Source organism: Cylas formicarius, unplaced genomic scaffold (assembly GCF_029955315.1).
Source record: "Cylas formicarius isolate icCylForm1 unplaced genomic scaffold, icCylForm1.1 PGA_scaffold_8__14_contigs__length_24414737, whole genome shotgun sequence".
Lineage (NCBI taxonomy): Eukaryota > Metazoa > Arthropoda > Insecta > Coleoptera > Brentidae > Cylas > Cylas formicarius.
Genome location: NW_026844361.1, coordinates 650989 through 669943, shown reverse-complemented (window position 1 = coordinate 669943; position 18955 = coordinate 650989). Strand labels below are relative to the sequence as shown.

The 18955-nt window shown below is 33.7% G+C and overlaps 1 protein-coding gene across 2 annotated transcripts in view; it reads right to left on the bottom strand.

The window, feature by feature from the left end:
- The window catches only part of LOC132706755 (mesencephalic astrocyte-derived neurotrophic factor homolog), a 71468-nt gene that overhangs the window by 34639 nt on the left and 17874 nt on the right, over positions 1–18955 (bottom strand). Inside the window, exons 4-6 of one of the 2 annotated variants that reach the window (XR_009619639.1) lie at positions 3020–3168; positions 1956–2959; positions 125–261 (exon numbers count right to left, since the gene is read on the bottom strand). The gene's annotated coding sequence lies outside the window, so the exon portion shown is untranslated. Of the gene's footprint in view, positions 1–124; positions 262–1955; positions 2960–3019; positions 3169–18955 lie in introns of those variants that run through there. The other variant, XR_009619638.1, reaches the window with a different exon arrangement.

Here is an 18955-nt window from a genome sequence, read left to right as displayed (position 1 = left end):
AAAAAAAAATCGTTTAGAGTTGCCGCCGCGTATGATTTCGCGTTTAAATCGGCCGATGAACGTCATCGTTTAGCAATCTGTCATAATTAAAAGTTACTTATTGATGTCGATTTTGTTGTTTACCTGGGGCCAACGAGGTTTATTCTTCAGATGGTGACGAACTGCATTAATCTGGTGGTGGCTTGTATACCTTTCTACATCCTTTATAGGTGTAAACTTAAATTTGTTAGACACAGACCACGCAACTTTTCTTCTATATTGCTAGAAAATGTGGCTGGTTAACAAATATTAAGCTTACTGTTTGTTGGCAAATTTCATTTAGTAGCGTGTTTTGGAGTCCATATTGCAGATTCTACACACCACAATTTTTTTTAAACTGGCTAGTGGTGGGCATATGGAATTTCACCTGTCTGTACGCCACTGATTTCTTTCAAAATAAAAATTATTTTTACATTCTCCAATAATTTCTAAAGAAATTAAATTTCTTGATTTTTTTCAATCCGATTTTCAATTTGGTTTTCGCTTAAAAAATAAGTACGTAAACTTAAATAAATAAAATAAATTATTAGGATGTTATTTCATTAAAACTACAAAGGTAGAAAGAACAGTCTTCTAATTTTTTTTTCCTGAAGCACACTAATTGGCAACTAAAAACTAGATATTTTGCTTTAGATTTTATTTTTCACACCACTGATTTGCTTAAAAAAATAATGACATTTGATCTCTTAATTTTTAATGGTCCATCGCAAGGTTTTCGCTTAAAAATAAGAACTAATTTCTCTGCATGCTGTCATATTGAGGATATTGATTTTTTTAAGCGACAACCTTACATCGGATTGCGAAAAATCAATAAATTAATTTTCTTTATTTTTATTTGAGATTGTAACAATAATTTTTATTGGAAGATAAATCAGTAGCGTGCCATCAATGTCTGCCGAAATAGAAAGGTGAAATTCTGTACGCCCGCCACTGGTGTACATTTAAAAAATTGTGATAAACTAAATAATGCTTCTTGATACGTGGTACATGTGTACTAAATTTGATTAAGACATCTAAAACGGTATTACAGATATTAAAAAAATATATCTTATTTTTGAATCATCTTGTTGGCTTCTTCAGAGCTTGACTGAAACTGAAGAAGTCAACAGGATTAGCTCGAGTCAACAAAAACCGAGAGAACCGGAGAAATCCAGAAGTTTTATAAAAAGTATTAGAGTAGCCTGTGGAAGTTTCTTTGAAAAATTTACCACCCTGTATTTCAAAAGTTAAGACGTTTAGGACAAACACCCTGTATAAATATTTATAATTAGATAATAACGACTTTGATTGTCATTTTCAGTTTTTAAAGAGAAAATTATTCAAATTTTTCAAAATTTTAAATCCATTTAAATTTGAGAATTACAAGGGAACTATCTATTAGTTAAGGGTATTTACTAAATTTTTAAATTGGGTAAGTTTGGATATATTGCCTTCTCTGCGCTCAAGATAATTTTTTATATTCAAACAAATATACCTATAAAAATAAATATCAAGATGTAACAAAAACATTAGTTATTCAAGACGAGCTTATTTTTTATTACAATTTATAAAGTTCCTTTGGACTTTTACAACTAACATTGTAAAAAATCCACTACCTGAATTTTCAATAGAACTACTACAATAATAAATTAAAATTGAAATATTTCACTAGAAGGCAAGTAATGTTTACCGAACTGGCGAGCAAAAAATTTAGGTTGCTCAAGAAAATTCAAATATTTGAAAAAAAATTTATGACTGAATCGATCTAGCAGGCAGTGGATTATTTGATTTCCGGCAAATGGAGATATTTGTTATCTGTCAGTTATCGATAGCGTAATTTCTACTTTTTATGAAATAACGTTAGTTCGATCTAATTACAAATTCGTGCATAAAACTTATGATTGTTTGGTGTATTTTTGGATCTAAGGTGTATTTACCTGGTCATAATGCCTTTAGATCCTATTGTTGTGACTAGAATTGTAGCATTAATGGTCAAGGAAAAAGGGAAACTGCAAGAATTGTTGGTAGGAGTCTATGTGCTGTACAAAATGTATACCAACGAACGCTACGAGGAGACTGACTTGATCAACAAGAGGATGATTGATGTTTAGTGTTCGCAAGTTTACGGAATAGGACAGCTTTTGCTGTTTGGCTTCGAAATGTTATTTATTAGCGAATGGACGGTTAGAAGAAGGCTTTGTCCCAATGGATTGTTTTAGGGCTGCTATTGCACCGACGGGATCGAAATCACTTAGATTGGATTGACTCAGACGGAGTATGTAGGAGACTCGGAGAAAGATATGCTCCAGGTTGTATTGATGAAACACGTCCACATGGTGCTAGTTCGATTATGGTTTGGACGGGAATCAGTTCGGACGCACCCACAGAGTTGATCTGGCATTACGGAAATCCTGAAGGATCATCACTTTAACACTCACTATGGGCAAAGACGGCATTTCTATGCAGGATAATGCTAGACCCCTCACCGCCAGAATAGTCGAGTGACTTTTCGCCTGTTGTAAAGACCTGAAATGCAGTTAAGATTATTTGGTTCCTTATACAGATTTTTGGATTTTTCGTTGGTAGAACAATTGACTACATGCAAGAATTTTAGTTTTATCCAATAAAAGTGGATGTCCGGTTTGGTGAACGTGTTCGGCAACTGTTGATGCGTTTATTTGTGGTACTCTTAAGGCTCTTTCACGTTCCTTGAGCCTAGTTCGGAATCGTGTCTTTGACGGATCGAAGATCTTGAGAGATTTTTGGACAAGTGATAAATCTGGTTTTGGCGTTATATTTCTTAAGAACTTTTGATATGTGGTCAGTGATATTTTGAATGTAAGAAGGGATAACCGAGGCAAGTGTGGCGTTGCTTTCGGACTCATTGTCTTCGGAAGGATGGGGTGATGCACCTTTTGTTGTGGTCGTCAAGATGCAATGCCTGCAATAACTGTAGTTTGTATGGCTTCATATGTGGATGATGTTTTAGAACTCGACATACCGTTATTTGAAGAATGTGCGAATACGTCCCGTCCTTTTTCCTTTGCAGATACCGCCATCTTCTACGAATTTTTAATGCCACTCGTAAATTTGTTTATGACGCAGTGGTTGTTTATTAAATCGATGGGGAAATTCTCACTGAATTGCATCCTGCAAATAAACATTAGGGTCAATGCTGCCGTAATTGGCACTTTTGCCAGGGTAATAATAAATTTTACACTTTTCTCTATCCATTATAAATAAATGTTTGAAATTTGCTCTCTCTTTTTGAATAACGCTGAATTTAACGCCCAAGGACACAAGTCTATATGAATTTTTGGCTTATTTTTATATATCGGATGCGCTGCGAAAGTTTCCCCGATATAGTTCGTACCATCCTGTATACAGGGTTTTTTCTAATTGAACTTCAATAATTATGGAGGCGATTTTTGGGTCCATTTTAAAAAGAAAATTTCATATGAACATATGTCCTAAACGTCTTACCTTTTGAGATATAGGGTTGTAAATTTTTCAAAAATAAAATATATTTTTATATTCTCCAGATAAGCGAACATTTTCAAATGTACATAGAAGGTTGACTGCAACGGGTACTTTGAGGGCAAACAAGCATTTAAAAGGGACCCATCAGACTGTAAGAACTGCAGAAATCGAAGAAGCCGTTTAAAATTCTATTGACATTGATTAACGATGGATATATCCCGCGTTATATATAACTCACCAACCATGGCCCCCCAGGTCCCTAGAGTTAAATAGTTTGGACTTTTTCTTATGGAGACAACCTAAAAACCCAGTCCAGGTAACACTGTAGAAGAGCTGAAGAATCGTAAAAGAGCTTCTTGCGATTTAATAAGAAACACTAGAGGTACACTTAAAAGAGTGCGCGGCAATATGAAGAAAAGGTGGATGATGCTTTTAACACCTAATCTGGTTTTTATGTTTTACTTTTTTTCAAAAAAGTTGTTATTAATTTATTAACAGACAATTTTGTTAAAAATTATTAATAGTAGGTAGTGTATTTTTGAAAATAGCAATGGTTTATTATTTATCTTGTTGTTAGGGTGTTATGTTATCTTATTAAAACTGCAAAAGTAAAAAGAACAGTTTGCTATTTTTTTTTCTAAAGGACACCAGTTGGTAACTAAAAACTAGAGATTTTATTTTATTTTATTGAACCAATATATTATTTGTTCATAGACAGCCAGTGATTTCCTTAAAATAAACAATGATAATTGCATTCATTTATAAGCAGATTTTTTTTTATATTTTAAAGCGGAAACCCTATATCGAATTGAAAAAAATCAAGAAATTAAATTTCTTTGGAAACGATAGGAGATTGTTAGAATAAATGTTAAGAGAAATCAGTCGCGTAGAATCAATGACTGACAAAATAGACATATGAAATTCCGTACGAACGCCACTGGCGTATTAAAAAAAAAAAGTGGTACACTAAATAACGCCTCTGGATACATAGAACATGTGTGCCAAATTTCATTAAAATGTCTTAAGTGGATTACAGATATTAAAAAATATATTTTATTTTTATTTCAATAGTTAAGACGTTTAGGACATACTAAGTTTTCTTTTTTAAATGGACCCAAAAATCGCGCCTCTTAATTATTGATATTCAATTAGAAGACACCGTGTACTGCCCGCCGTAGAAGCCAGAATGAGTCGATGCGGCGGTGACCTCACTTCGAAACAATTCGCGAGGTATTATAATAATTATTACTCGGCGAAAAACAAACGCGTCCGCGCGGTTACGTAACGTGATGGATCTGTTTTGATCACCGACTCGCGAAATAATAATAATAAAGCGGAACGGTCGGAATATTCATATCCAAATCGGCGACGTATATGCAAATCCCTCGATGACGCACTATGACATTCCAGAAAAACAAGCGTCTCTCTGCCCATGTTCAAAAGCGACTCCGCCACTTTCTTGTCGCGCCTTTTACGCGACACTGATCGGTCAACGATCGCGCGAAAGCTTTCTACACCTCGACGGATTTCGTCGATATCATAAGTAGATGGCATTGTTTGCACCGCCACAGTTTTCGTAGAATTAATATATCTACGCAATCAATTTTTTAGCTATAAAAAGGCATAGATAAATTAGAAATTTTATTCGATGTAGACGTTACGGTTATCGCAGTTATTTTTAAAGATAGAGTCGCGGTTTACCCTGCCTTTGTGTGAAATTAAAGATGATGTCGAGAAAATGATCATGACCCTCTTGATTTTTGAGACACAGAGTGAAATCCAAAACCATCGATTTTGAGACAACCACATAAGACAACGAAGTTATTGGAGAGTTTAAAAAGCATCTTGTGGCGTAGTTTGTTTTTACTTGCTCTAACCACTTTTTAGTTATGGAGCAAACATATATTTTTTAAATGTTATACCCTATATTTCATTTTTCTACACTAATTGTTTGTAGCAATAGGCCATAGTATATTAACTAAATAAATTAAAAATAAGATACATCTAAGCAGTTATTAGGATACAAGAGACTTACTTACTTAATTTCGAAAAAATAGGATGAAAATATATTTTTTAAAAATAATAATTTCTTATTATTATGATATATATTATGTTATTATAATGTTGGCTATGATTCATAAAAACAAAAAAAAATGTGTCTAGAACTTACGAGACTGTTAGTTTTTAATTATATTTTTATTACTTATTCATTTGTTCTTTCTCTGTTTGTTTCATTTTAATTAATTTTCTATTATAATGACAGTAAATGAAAATTCTGAAATATATGCAAAATATGTTTTATATAATGCAATCAAAATGCCCAAGAAGCTTCGGAATTATATTACCACGGGTAAGGTTTTTAAAAGCATATAGTCATAATTTTTATATTATTCAAATGTGTTTTTTTTATATTAGATATCCATAGAGGTATTGAGTATTATTAGTAATATTAGTTTTTTTACTGGTTTATTTGGCACTGCAACTCAGGCAATTTGGCCAGCTTACAAATATTAGTAATTTTATTCAAAATTCCTATGATATAATTCAAAATTCCTAAAGGATGCCTTGCAAAAAAGTACTTTGACCGATAGTAAAAACCTAGAAATTCTTGAGAAACTCATTCCAGAATTACTCGAAGATATTCTCATAGTATATTATAATGGTATATACCTTCAGCAAGATATGTGCCTCCAGTCATAACTTACATGACTACTTTCCTCAAAAATGGATAGGTACCAAATTAATTTAATAATTATAATTTAGGTTTTTTTTATGGAGATATATGTAAAATAAAGTAATAATAATACATGATACGAGTCTGTAGCAAAACTTCGAGGAGCAATGGATTTAACTTTCGAAAGTCTACGAAGGAGATAAATAATTCTTTCAAATCGATAGTTTTGAATTTCACTCTATATCTCAAAAACCAAGAGGGACATCTTTAATTTCATAAAAAAGTAGCAAAGTGTAAACCGCGTAAACCGAAACTTTATATCTTAAAAAATAACCGAGATACCCCATAAAAGTGCCCATTTTAAGGGAGTTATTTAACCTTCATTTTACGCGTGTGTTGTAACAATAATGTCAAAATTTGCTTTGTTTTTGTGAGAATAATAGGATCTTAAAAGTGAAAAGCTATTTTAGTACAATATTATTATAATGACTGATAGTGAAAATGCGGCAGCGGTGTGAATTTTATAATAAAGGTTGCGGTTTGGATTCCGATTTATGGATTTGCAAACAAATCGACTTGTGTATTCATAGGCATGTACATTTATGTTATGTTACTATACACCCATAATATTGCTTTAAAAGGTCCAAGTGAACTTGCCCATTCACTGTATTTTCGAAAAAAATGAGACCCCACAACGTTATATTCTTCAAACATTCTTCAGACAATTTTTCCTGACTGTGTGTCATCATACAATGTTGGTAACATAATAGTGAAAAATGAACGTGCTCAAAAATTTTATAATAATTTTCATTGCATGCATCTTACTTTTTCACAGAACTCTTAAATATTAGTAAACCTTAGGACATTTGTCGTACAACGTAGGTTTTATGTGACACTCAGTAATACTTGAAATTCATTTTCCCTCTTCACTACAGTATGGTGGACCATTTCTATTCATAAGCACACTTCCACACTCAAGAGTTCTTTTACAGGACCGACTGCCTTCTATCGGGATATTGTTGGTTAGTAAATTTTCCTAGGTAACGTACGTTTACAGATTCATGCACATAAAAAAAATATTGTGATTCAGCATGTCAAATCACTAAAAAACCAACTCAAAGGGCGAAAATTGCAGCGAGAGAAATCCTCCCGGCAAACAATACATTTTCTTGAAGAAAAATCATAGAACAGCGAACAAGCCCTATCCAAGGCTTGACTTGGAGTAACTTAAAAAACTGGGCAACCCCATTGTAAATTTAACATTCCGGACCAGTCAGCTATATGTACCGGTCATTTACAAGCAAACTTGAAATGATATTAAACAAAAAGTGGGTAAACATTATTTTTATATTGTGGTTGATGAAACAAATGACTCACGTGGGAGATACATTTCACGCGCATTGACTGGAGTATAACCAGATTTATTCAAAAAAAATTAACCAACTTTTCTTCTTTCTGACAGTGTTCCGACAGAAAAATCCATACTTTAAGGCAGCACAATTTTTTTTAATTCTAACCTATTTAATGTTATTTCTTTGCCCCATGGTATCAATGGGAAATTTTAAAAAACAGTTATCAATTGATTTTATAACTGCAAAGAACCGTTTGTTAATTTACGAATGGAATGTTGTGAAGTTGCGAATAATATTTTGTCACTGCAAGATTTTTATATTTTAAATTTTATGTTTTACAATTTGTTGTGTAAGTATGAATGAATAAAATTATTACGAATTTTTGTTTTTTTTAATTTAGGTGTATTCAAATAAGTCTGTGATATAGGCAAAAAATTATTGGATTTCTAACGAATGAGTTTAATTATAAAGAAATAGTTCAGGCTTTATTTAAAATAACATTAGTTTTCATAATTTTTCATATCATAAAATGCATATTGAATTTTCTGTCCATTTCAATGCATATTTTCTGAAAATTCACGTTTTTCGCTGGCATTTTTCCACTTTTTAGTCATGACAACAATGGGAATTTTATGAATGACTTATGCAGTCGCTTTTACTTGGACGCCTATGCGTAAAATCATACCCCAGGCAGCATTTTAGTCGCAGTTACGTTGCGATGAGTTTAATTGGGATCCTTAAAGTTATAATTACCAGGAATGTAGCGACTACGTTCTTATTACATATAACTGTTCGACATTTTGAGGATAATAATTACGAAATGAGCACTACTAACAAAACAAAAGTAAAGTTGCGAATTATCGGTCGATAACACTGACAACAATCAACAATCTAATCTTGTCCCTTTGGTTCAGGAAATGGAGAATGTTCGTCATAACTACGCTGCTTATACCGACTTTTCCACAGCCTTTGACAAGGTTCATCACCTCAAGGCACTTGCCAATTTCGGTCTGCAGGCGGCCTTCTAGACTTTTCAAAAAAATATTTACAAGACAGAGACGTGTACGTTGCTCTTAATGAAATAAGATTGGCTTTGTTGGAACGTACTTCTGGGGTTCTGCAGCGTTCACATTTGAGTCCCTTGCTCTGTGTTGTACGCTGATGACCTGAAGATTTCTATTCTGGATGTAGTGAATTTGCAAACGGACTTCAGATTTTCTGAGTACTGTATCACTCATAGTATTTTCTAAGCTAAACCTCCCAATACACTATTAAAACGTTTTAACGTTGCTAAAGAGTTAGGGGTGATTCTGAACTGTTGTTCGCGTCCCATAGCCATCATTGGGAAAGCATTGCATAATTTAGGATTTATTCTGAAAACTATTGTGAGCTTTAAGAACCCAGCTTCTTCGTAAGAAGTGTTCTGGAGTACTCGTCAACAGATCGAATCGAGAGTGTTAAAATAAAATTCATCAATCTACGTTTCAATAGATCAAGAGCTTTTCTCTCTTATAATAAGAAATGACACTGTTATCGGTTCCCATCACTGAATTTAACAAAGCAGCACTTTGATGTTTTCCTTGTCTGTAGGAGAGGAAATGGCCTGATTGTCTTTCTAGCCCTCCTCCTAGGCGGTGCATGTAATTATAAGGGGTGTTTATTTTCGATGCATAGAACTTTAAGTTGCAATAAAACAGCGATGGATCATTCGATTGACTTGAATTTTATTTATCCGAAAGATAATCTTGTGGCATTACATTTTAAATATGATTTCTGGCATATGATCGCCACGGCAAGCGCGGATGTAGTCCAATCTGAACGTCCAATTTTCGATGACTTTTTCCAACATTTGTGGCCGTATATCGGCAATAACACGGCGAATGTTGTCTTTCAAATGGTCAAGCGTTTGTGGCTTGTCCGCATAGACCAATGACTTTACATAGCCCCACAGAAAGTAGTCTAGCGGTGTTAAATCACAAGATCTTGGAGGCCAATTCACAAGTCCAAAACGTGAAACGTTGAAACCACATCTCCTGGACATCATGGTTATTCAATTCAGGAATGAAAGAGTTAGTAATCATAGCTCTATACCGATCACCATTGACTGTAACGTTCTGGCCATCATCGTTTTTGAAGAAGTACGGACCAATGATTCCACCAGCCCATAAAGCGCACCAAACAGTCAGTTTTTCTGGATGTGACGGTGTTTCGACATACACTTGAGGATTAGCTTCGCTCCAAATGCGGCAGTTTTGTTTGTTGACGTAGCCATTCAACCAGAAGTGCGCTTCATCACTAAACAAAATTCGCTTATGAAAATCGGGAACAACAGCAATCTCGTTTTGGGCCCATTCGACGAATCTACGCCTTACTTGATGATCGCTTGGCTTCAATTATTGCACTAGTTGGATTTTGTAAGCACGTAAACCAAGATCCTTCCGCAAAATCTTCCATAAAGTGGATGAACACAGATCCAATTCCTGTGCTCCGATGGACTCTTTCGGTTCTTCCTCAATGCTACGCTCTACAGCAGCAATAGCTTCTTCTGTACGCACCGTATGGCGTCTCTGGGAATGCGAGTTATTATCAATAAGAGTAAACGTGGTGCGAAAACTTTCCATGGTTAATCGAAATAACTGCTCTGATGGACGATTTTGTCGACGATAAAATGGACGTAGTGCGCGATAGGTATTCCGCACAGAACCATTATTTTCGAAATAAAATTGCACTATTTGCAAGCGTTTTTCAGGCGTGAGTCTATTCGTGATGAATTGCCAAACCAAACTGAGAATAAATCACTTGACAGGTGTTAAATCGGTCGCCATCTTGAACAGTAATGCCAACTTAAAGTTCTATACATCGAAAAAAAAACACCCATTATAATAATATTGGTAGTGCTGACCCTCTTAATACTAATTTAAGAGTCTTTAAAGAACTTATCACGAACACACAATTTATAACATTTGACTGAGATTGCTTTTCTTTTTGTGTTGGTGTTATTCTTTATGTTAGATTTTTTTAAGTGTGCCTCTAACGAATTCTGTTATTATTCTTATTGTTTCTAACCAACTTTTTTTAAAAGAAAAAAATTGCTTTTTACAGTGTTCCAGAGCTTTTAGATATTCAGAAATGTTACATAAGAAATAATAAGAGTCCAACATTAGCTCTTAGAGAATGTAGGTGTACACAAGAAACATATTTTTTCACGAATTATTCGTGACCTTAATCGAAAATGTCGTCCAAAAATTGTTCCAGCAGAAGATAAACAATTAGAAGTTCTCCCGCAATTTGAAAAAACAACGAAAATTCGCAGAGATGCATCCCGAGAGCTACCTGATATTGGTAAACTAGTGTTCAAAGGACTTTAAATTTAATAATTATCAATGATGATAATTTTCAATACGGTCGGTATATTCAACAGAAAATATATTCGTTACTGGTTAAGAAGCAGAGTCGGAAAAGTGTTCATGTGTTTACGTGATTGAATTATAGACCCAGTATTTTATGAATTTGTTCTGAATGATGAGATATATAAATTTGTTTTTAGATATATTATATTTATCATATTTACATTAATTGATAATGTGCCTGCCGATATTCAAGAAGGGATTGTTTTCCAATAAGATAGTGCGCAATATCATGCTGTAGTACCCGTTACAAATTGTTTAAATCAACGTTTTCCATTTTGGATTGGTCGATCCGGGACCCCTGGATTTTTTATGGGATGACAAAGAAAACGTAATGTTTAAAAATAGGTGTAATAGTGTTGAAGACGTAAAAATGAGAATTCGACAAAAGGTAGAAAGAATTAATTTTGTAATGGGTTATTATATAGGTTTAGTTAGATTTAAAACAAAATACGCGAGTTGAGTTTGTAATAAAAGAAATATATGTGAAACTATATAGAATTAAATCACAAATCCAATGAAAGTGCTAAATACAGGGTGCTTCATTAAAAAAATGAGTTTTTAATTAGAAAAAAATATTGTTTTGATGGCCATTTGTAATCACCCTGTATAATATAGTTTCACCATAGATAGGTCAAAGCATTAAATATTAACCACTTTTATGGATCCATAATAAAAATTGCCAGATTTAGTTTTCAAATGCAAAGAAACGCATTTTTTTTCAAAGACCTGTTTTTCCGCAAAAAATGGAAAAGTTCATTTTCCTAAAAACTACTCAAAATTTAGTGTGTTATGTAATGACAGAAAATACTCAAAATTAAGCGAATAATTAGAATTTTTAAAAATATTTATAGCATTCCATTTTAAAAAATAAAGTTGGATACTGTCTTGGCACAACAGAACACCCTAAAAAATACATAAAAAAATAAATAAAATACATATTTAGCGGGGGGCGACCTCATTTTATTTCTCAAGAAGCGATTTTTACAAGTAATGCATGCATAAAACGTAAGGCGTGATTTTAACAGAAATGTGGTTAACTAACATTCAATTTTTTTATGGTGAAAAACTGGTTGCTGGGTTTTTGTTCAATTTTGTCAAAAGAGGAAAAAAATTCAAACAGTGACTAAAAATTTTGCAAATAATTTTATCTTTTTACAAAACTTCTGGATTCTTCCTGCGTCAGTTTTGCTGAGTCGAACTTGCTGACGTTTCGCCAATCATCCTGTTGGCTTCTTCAGAGCTTGACTGAAACTGAAATTTCAGTTCGACTCAGCAAAAACCGACACAGGAGGAATCCAGAAGTTTTGTAAAAAGTGTGACAGTAGCCTGTGGAATTTTCTTTGAAAAATTAAAAAATAATTTTATAGCTAAAAAAATTTGAGGCATTTCCTACATAAGTTCAAACTTTACTAAAGCTTCCGAAGGAACCGGTGAAGTTGCATAATTTGTATAGTCTCAGCAATTATTATTATTATTATTAAATTATAATTCACAAACGAAAAATAAACTTTTTCATTTAAAAATTGTTGATGATGCTTTATTAATATTTTTCTTTCATATATTATATTATTATATTACCTTACAGTTTTTATTATTCTGTTTCTGAGATGCAGACTATTTAAAAACGAAACGAAAAACGTAACTAACATTTTTTATTCTTAAGGAGGACTACATATAATTTTTAAATTAAAACGTTTCTTTCAAAAATGCGGGTACAAATTGAGAAGTTTTAAATATTTAATTTTATTCTAACGTTTGGAAGAAATTCCGTAAATTTTTAAATCTAATATTTGAGCATCTTCCACGGAATGTATAAGTTTCCTTAGAATATTAGCCTAAAGATAAAAATAAGCCGAATTATTACCATATTCACCTCTTTTAACAAACTGGTACCATAAAAAAATTCCCAATGCGGCATTATCATTCATTATCACTTAACACTAACTTAAGATTCATAAAATAGGAATTACTAAATTCAGATATAATTGATAGTTAAGTAGTACCCGAGCTTTCGTCAACACTTTGTTTTTAAACTAACCGCGAAAGGGAAATATTACAAACAAACCCATTAAGGTACAACAAAAACAACCTGCCTTTCAAGATTCTGTTTTGTGTTTAAAAATACTTGCGTCAAATCATCCAAACTTGCCATTTGCCCGGATCTCTAAAAATAACAACGAAAAATCTGAGCCCAAAATTATAAAGGTCATTATACCGCACATGCCGATGTCGGACCAAACACTCGACCTGTTTACGGTCTGTGGGTTTTTGGTTTTTCCAAAGCTCGGGACCTACCTATTCACATATATGGTACGTTTGTTCTAATCCTGCTTACTTGCGAATATGTGACTCCAATTTCTGATAATATCGTTGTAATTCCTTAAATAACTTAAAATAGTACCACGGTACTCTCTCTTTATCCCTCTACTACTTTTTAGCATTATTTTCTATTTTATTTTGTTTGTTGTAAATTGTAGCGCCTATTGTGCTTTTCATGAATGAAAAAACTGATGATTACGTTGCTGGGATTTTATCAAAACTAGTGTTCTCGTGAGACCCGAATACATACGAACACGTATATAAAAAAGACCAGCAACCAACTTTCTGAGATCCTCAACATTCCGATAAATATAAGTAGCGCCAGAAAACAAATTTGGTTAACTTGTAGACTTTCGTTCTTAAAAGTTTTATTACTTGAAGTACAAACTTTTGGTAAAAATGTGGAAATAGCGGCTCAGATATTCGAAAGCTGTATATTTGTGGGTGGAAACCTTAATAGTTATATTTCGAAAATTCGTGTAATATATTTTCTTTGCCTGGGCTTTTACACGCAACTCAATATTTTGTCTTTGGAAATCCTCAAAACTGTTTACACTGTTCGGGGTGCTTTTTAAACTCTTTTGAAAGAACAGATGTCGAACTTCAGCCAAAAAACTGACGTTTTTGTGATGCCAGCACAGGTATTTGGGCAAGGGACCGCTGTGGTGAGAAGTGTTGCCCAAATATTAATAGTAGAGGTCAAAAAATTTCCGGATTTAATTTGACCTCGTGCGGTATTCGGTAAGAAAATTTAAACCAGTAGTTTTTAACCAATCAAAATTGATTTTGTTGACAGATTTCCACAGCAGGACATGTTTCTATAAAAATTCCCAGCGTAATTCACTGTTTTATTTGGTTAAAATTTACAGGTGTGGATTTTTCATATTTATATTATAAAAAATTAGCTTTAAGAACTTGATACACTTTTGCAAGAAATCTACAAAATATAATACTGCACCCCCGTATGAAACACCTCGTCTTCGATGTGTAGACTTCAAAGTATTTATAATAGCAATATCCAAAAACATCTTTCAGAAACTCTTAAAAACTCCCCTACACTGTGTTGTCACGTTAAAAAAGATATTTCTTACAAACCATATCGATATTGTTTCTTTACTTTTGAATACATAAATAATACATAAAATGTTCGGCATTGGCAACGATGTCTCAGTCTGTCACGATATTTGCATCACAGATTTTAGTCCCGTTGTTTCGACGATTTCAATTCCTGATTGCTATATAATTTTTATTTTCCTGCAGTGAACACTGGATAATATATCCGACTTTAGCCTACACTTTCACAACTGCTGCGCCTGGGTATGTTAAAAATTCGACACTCTGTACAAAAAGGCACGTGTTCCTTCTTATCTCGTGGAATTTCGAATTCAAAACAAAAACAAGACGGCATCGATTCAATAATAATCTCTCATACGTCACGCGCTCGCAGTCGCAGTCTCTTCTCTCATCGCAAAGCGCGCTTCGTCACGTTACGCATCCACGACGACGCCAATTCAATTCGGAATTTCCCGCGAACGTATTCAATTCGTGTCATTAAAGAAAACAAGCGAGTCGTTAAGCGTGGCTAATGGCTTTTTATCGGGTTTTATAATGGAATTCAAGGGAACAATGATGCGACGAGATCGGGACCCGTGATAAAAAAATTGTCCAAATTAGCGTGGAGCCTGAATCGCAGACCACTAAACAATGCAGAATCCAAAGTACGGCAGATTGATTGATTGAATATAAGATAAGGATTTAGTTTTTTATGTGATGAAGGGAGAACAAGTAAGGATGTATATTATGAGGACCTTTTAAACCGAAAGAAATACGAAGATGGTTAAAGATGCAAAATTTAAACGTGCTGTTGACAAAACTAAAAAATTCCCATGAATTCCGAAGATACGCTAAGAAAAAAAAATTGACCATTTCGTTTTATTTATGTAAGAGATAAATATCACTTTCTGGTTTCCATTTCTTGAGTTCTTGAATATAGCATTGTAGCAAGTACGATGTTTCGTTTCGGCGAAATCACCATCAAAATATAAAGAATATTCAAATAAGTGAGCATTATTTTCCAAACTCAGATAACAATCTGTAACCGTCGACTTTAAAATATTTCTTAACATATAGTTGTAATGTTTTGAAATGCTTCAAGAACTGGAGTTCTCCGTCGACCCTCAGTCACAAAAACTCGCTGGTAAAAATAATTTTTCGATATTCCCAATTAAAAAGATCGAGTGGATTGACGTCCGACAAACGAGAAGGTCACAAAACTCCTATCCTAACCAACAACAACGTTAAAAGATGGCACGTGATCCTGTCAGCGCCTACTACACCAAAACATTGAAAATTTAATAAAAACCCTTTTTACGATTGATGATGATTTCGCTATCATGTAGAGTTCAAAAAGAGGCAACGGGAAAGTGACTCATTTTTCGAAAGTAATGAAAATTTTTTCTAATTTAATTTTCGTATCTCCAATTTCCAAAGTCCTTACGATAGACATCTTTATCTTGAACGCACAGTAAAGAAGTAGGCATAATAGTAAAATAGATAAATTGTAATACATATAAAAATAAAATAAGGTATTATTGAAGATAAGTACGACTAGAAGAGAGTAATGGAAATAAAAAATGCTTCATCCTAGTTGTAGGTATTTTGCAGACGGGAGTAGCAAAAGGATGTTTTTCTATTGTTCTAATGGCAATGGCAGGTGCGGATTATAAATTTACGTATGCCGATGTAGGAGATTATCGTAATGGAAATAAAAAATGCTTTATCCTCGTCTAGTGGATTTTCTAGGGTCCACCATCCCGTCCCTTAAATTCGACTAGACCTGAAAAATTTCCATTTGTGCTTGTTGCGGAGGAGGACTATCGGATCTTGTAATGCGGCCTTATCTCTTTTTTCTTCTTTCTGTGCTTATCTATTGATAGATGTTTGACATCACATTTGCCATAGATTGTCTATCTCTGGCGGTGTGGATTAATATCTGAATGTCACGTATGGCAGTCCACTGCCTCGCGTTCCTCAGCCATGACATTTTCTCTCGTCTTAGTCCTCTTCTACCTTCGATCTTGCCATCAATAATCAATTGCTGAAATTGATATTTATGATTGCGCATTATGTGACCTAGGTATGCAGTCTTGCTTTTTTTTACCACGTTAAAGAGTTCGCGATCTTTGTTAATACCCCTGAGAACATCGATTCTCGTTCTGGTTGTCCACGGTATCTTAAGAATTCTGCGGTATATCCACATCTCAAATGTTTCCAAGTTATTTAGTGTCCAGTCTTCAACATTGTACAGAAGCACTGACAAAAACATAGCAGCCCACAAATCTCAACCGAAGACCAATGTCAAAGAAACTACAATTGAAAACTTTTTTGAATTTTAGGAATGCGGCCTTATGCATGCATGCACATAATTTAACAGACAAAAAAATTAATTACCTATAGACGCGTGGAAGAAGATTCGTCGAATGGGCTTTTGGCATTTTATGTAGTGGAGAATTTTTCATCAGGCGTGAAACGTATCAAAAAGACTGTAGCTATAGACATCGTTAAAGCTTGCATAATTGTACATAATTTAGTACGAAAAAGGATGCACAAAGATTAGAAATATATGAATGTGAAAAAAAAAACGAATTTCGCCTATAACTAAATCTACGAGGAGTGCTACTACCTTATCTTTAACTGTTTTGTCCCACAAACAGGGTTTAGTTTCTATAAGTTCAATTAAAGTAACAACGTCGAACTTAAAGAATTTTTAACTCTTATTTTAAGTATACCCAACAATGTCGCACTTATTATTTTAAATCACTGCAATAGAAATCGCCAAATCAGCAAAATCCGATTGTGGGATTGTGGGCAGGTGATCTCATGAAGAACTGGGTGTCTGGCAGAATGGTAAAATCTTGCAGCTGGGGCAGAGCAAAGAACAAAAATGCCAAGCGTAAGTTTTATTTTCTAATCAGGTATGGTCTATTCATAGATATAAGAAAGTGAATGGGATTATCCAAGGGTGATCATTAACATACATTGCCACAAGATTATTACCCAAAGTTTCGGAATTTAAATTCAGGTAAAATTGTGGTCCGTAATAGTGTTTTATACCTACCTGTGTTTAATATTCTTTAGGTTAGTATACTATTTAGTTTAAGTTTATTAGTAATCATTCTTATTTCGTGTGTAATACAGCGTGTGTTGAATCGTGTGCGAATTATGCAAAATATGTGCGACTCTAGTGTATCTCAGGAGATGCTCCTGCCCAAATGTAGAAAACACTATTCTATTGAGACTAAGGAAGTTATAAACAATGATTATTTGACTCTCATTGAACGTGGTGCCAGCTAGCAAGCATCTTTAGAAGAAACATTGGCGAAAATTCCAACATCAACTGTGGAAAATTGTGAATAATCCCATTTCAGCGAGGAAAAAAAGAAGCGATGCTGACATTTTCTCGAATGTAGATGAAAGTGATAAAGATATAATACGGCGTAAGACTTACCAGTTATACGAGGAACAAAGCGTGTCTACATTAGATATCGTAATTAGGAGGCTTGAAAACGATGAACAAAGGCCAATTATTTATGATACCTCGGAAAAAGGTTGGGTTGACTCAACTGATAAGTGTGAAACAAACGTGCCATCAAAAAGAGGTAATAGAATAACTATTTTGCATGCTGGCTCTAAAGATGGTTGGATTCGAAATGGACTTTCTCTGTCTGCGAAAAATATGAAAGATTTTTCTCTGGATTACGATGAAGACACCACCGCTGATTTATTTGAAAGTTTAAAAACAAACTAGTTCCAAACATTCCTCCTAATAGCGTCATTGTAATGGACAATGCAAACTATCACAGTAGACAGTTGACTAAAACCCCTTCCTCATGTGACACCAAAGCAACAATCAAAAATGTACGTATGTATGTATGTATAATAACGACATTTATTTTCACGAAGATTATATCAAAAAGCAATTAATTGAGGTTCTATAAAGCTTGAACCTACAAAAGGAATACCTCTGTGGTAATTATGCAAAAAATCTAGGGCATACAGTTTTAATGCTTCCACCTTACCACTGTATATTTAATCCCATGTTTGGCACCAACTGAAATCTGCCATTCGTCGTAACAATATTTTTCCCCGTGTTAGCTCCAATGTCCTCAAACTAATAGAAACAGAAGTTTTAACATCCCTCCACAAAGTTTGTCAAATTCTGTTAAACATATAGAAAAAGCAGAACAATCGTATATCCATATTGCAGTTAATATAGAACAAATAATAATTAGAACAGGCGATAATAGCGATAGTGGTACTGATATATTATGTGAATAATTTTAAGTAATTTAACCAGTGGCGGCGGAGATTTTTAAACCAGTTTAGGAAGCAAATGATTTAAATTAAATAGATTCCTCGCTTTCGTTTCCAAAGAAAATGTTCGGTTGCAGCTTTGTACAGGGATTGCTATAGGGTGAAACTACAATGTTTTAAATATATATTTTTTCTAATTTAATCGAAATTCCATTACTGAGATGGAAATATGTCCACAAAGGATAGCTTTCGTTTCCAGTACAAATATTCTTGTACACTCACCTACCGGAGTTGCTATAGGGTGAAACAAAAAAGTATTAAATATTTTTTTTCTACTTTACTCAAAATGTACACACTTTTTATTCTTGATGAAAATGTACTCACAAAGG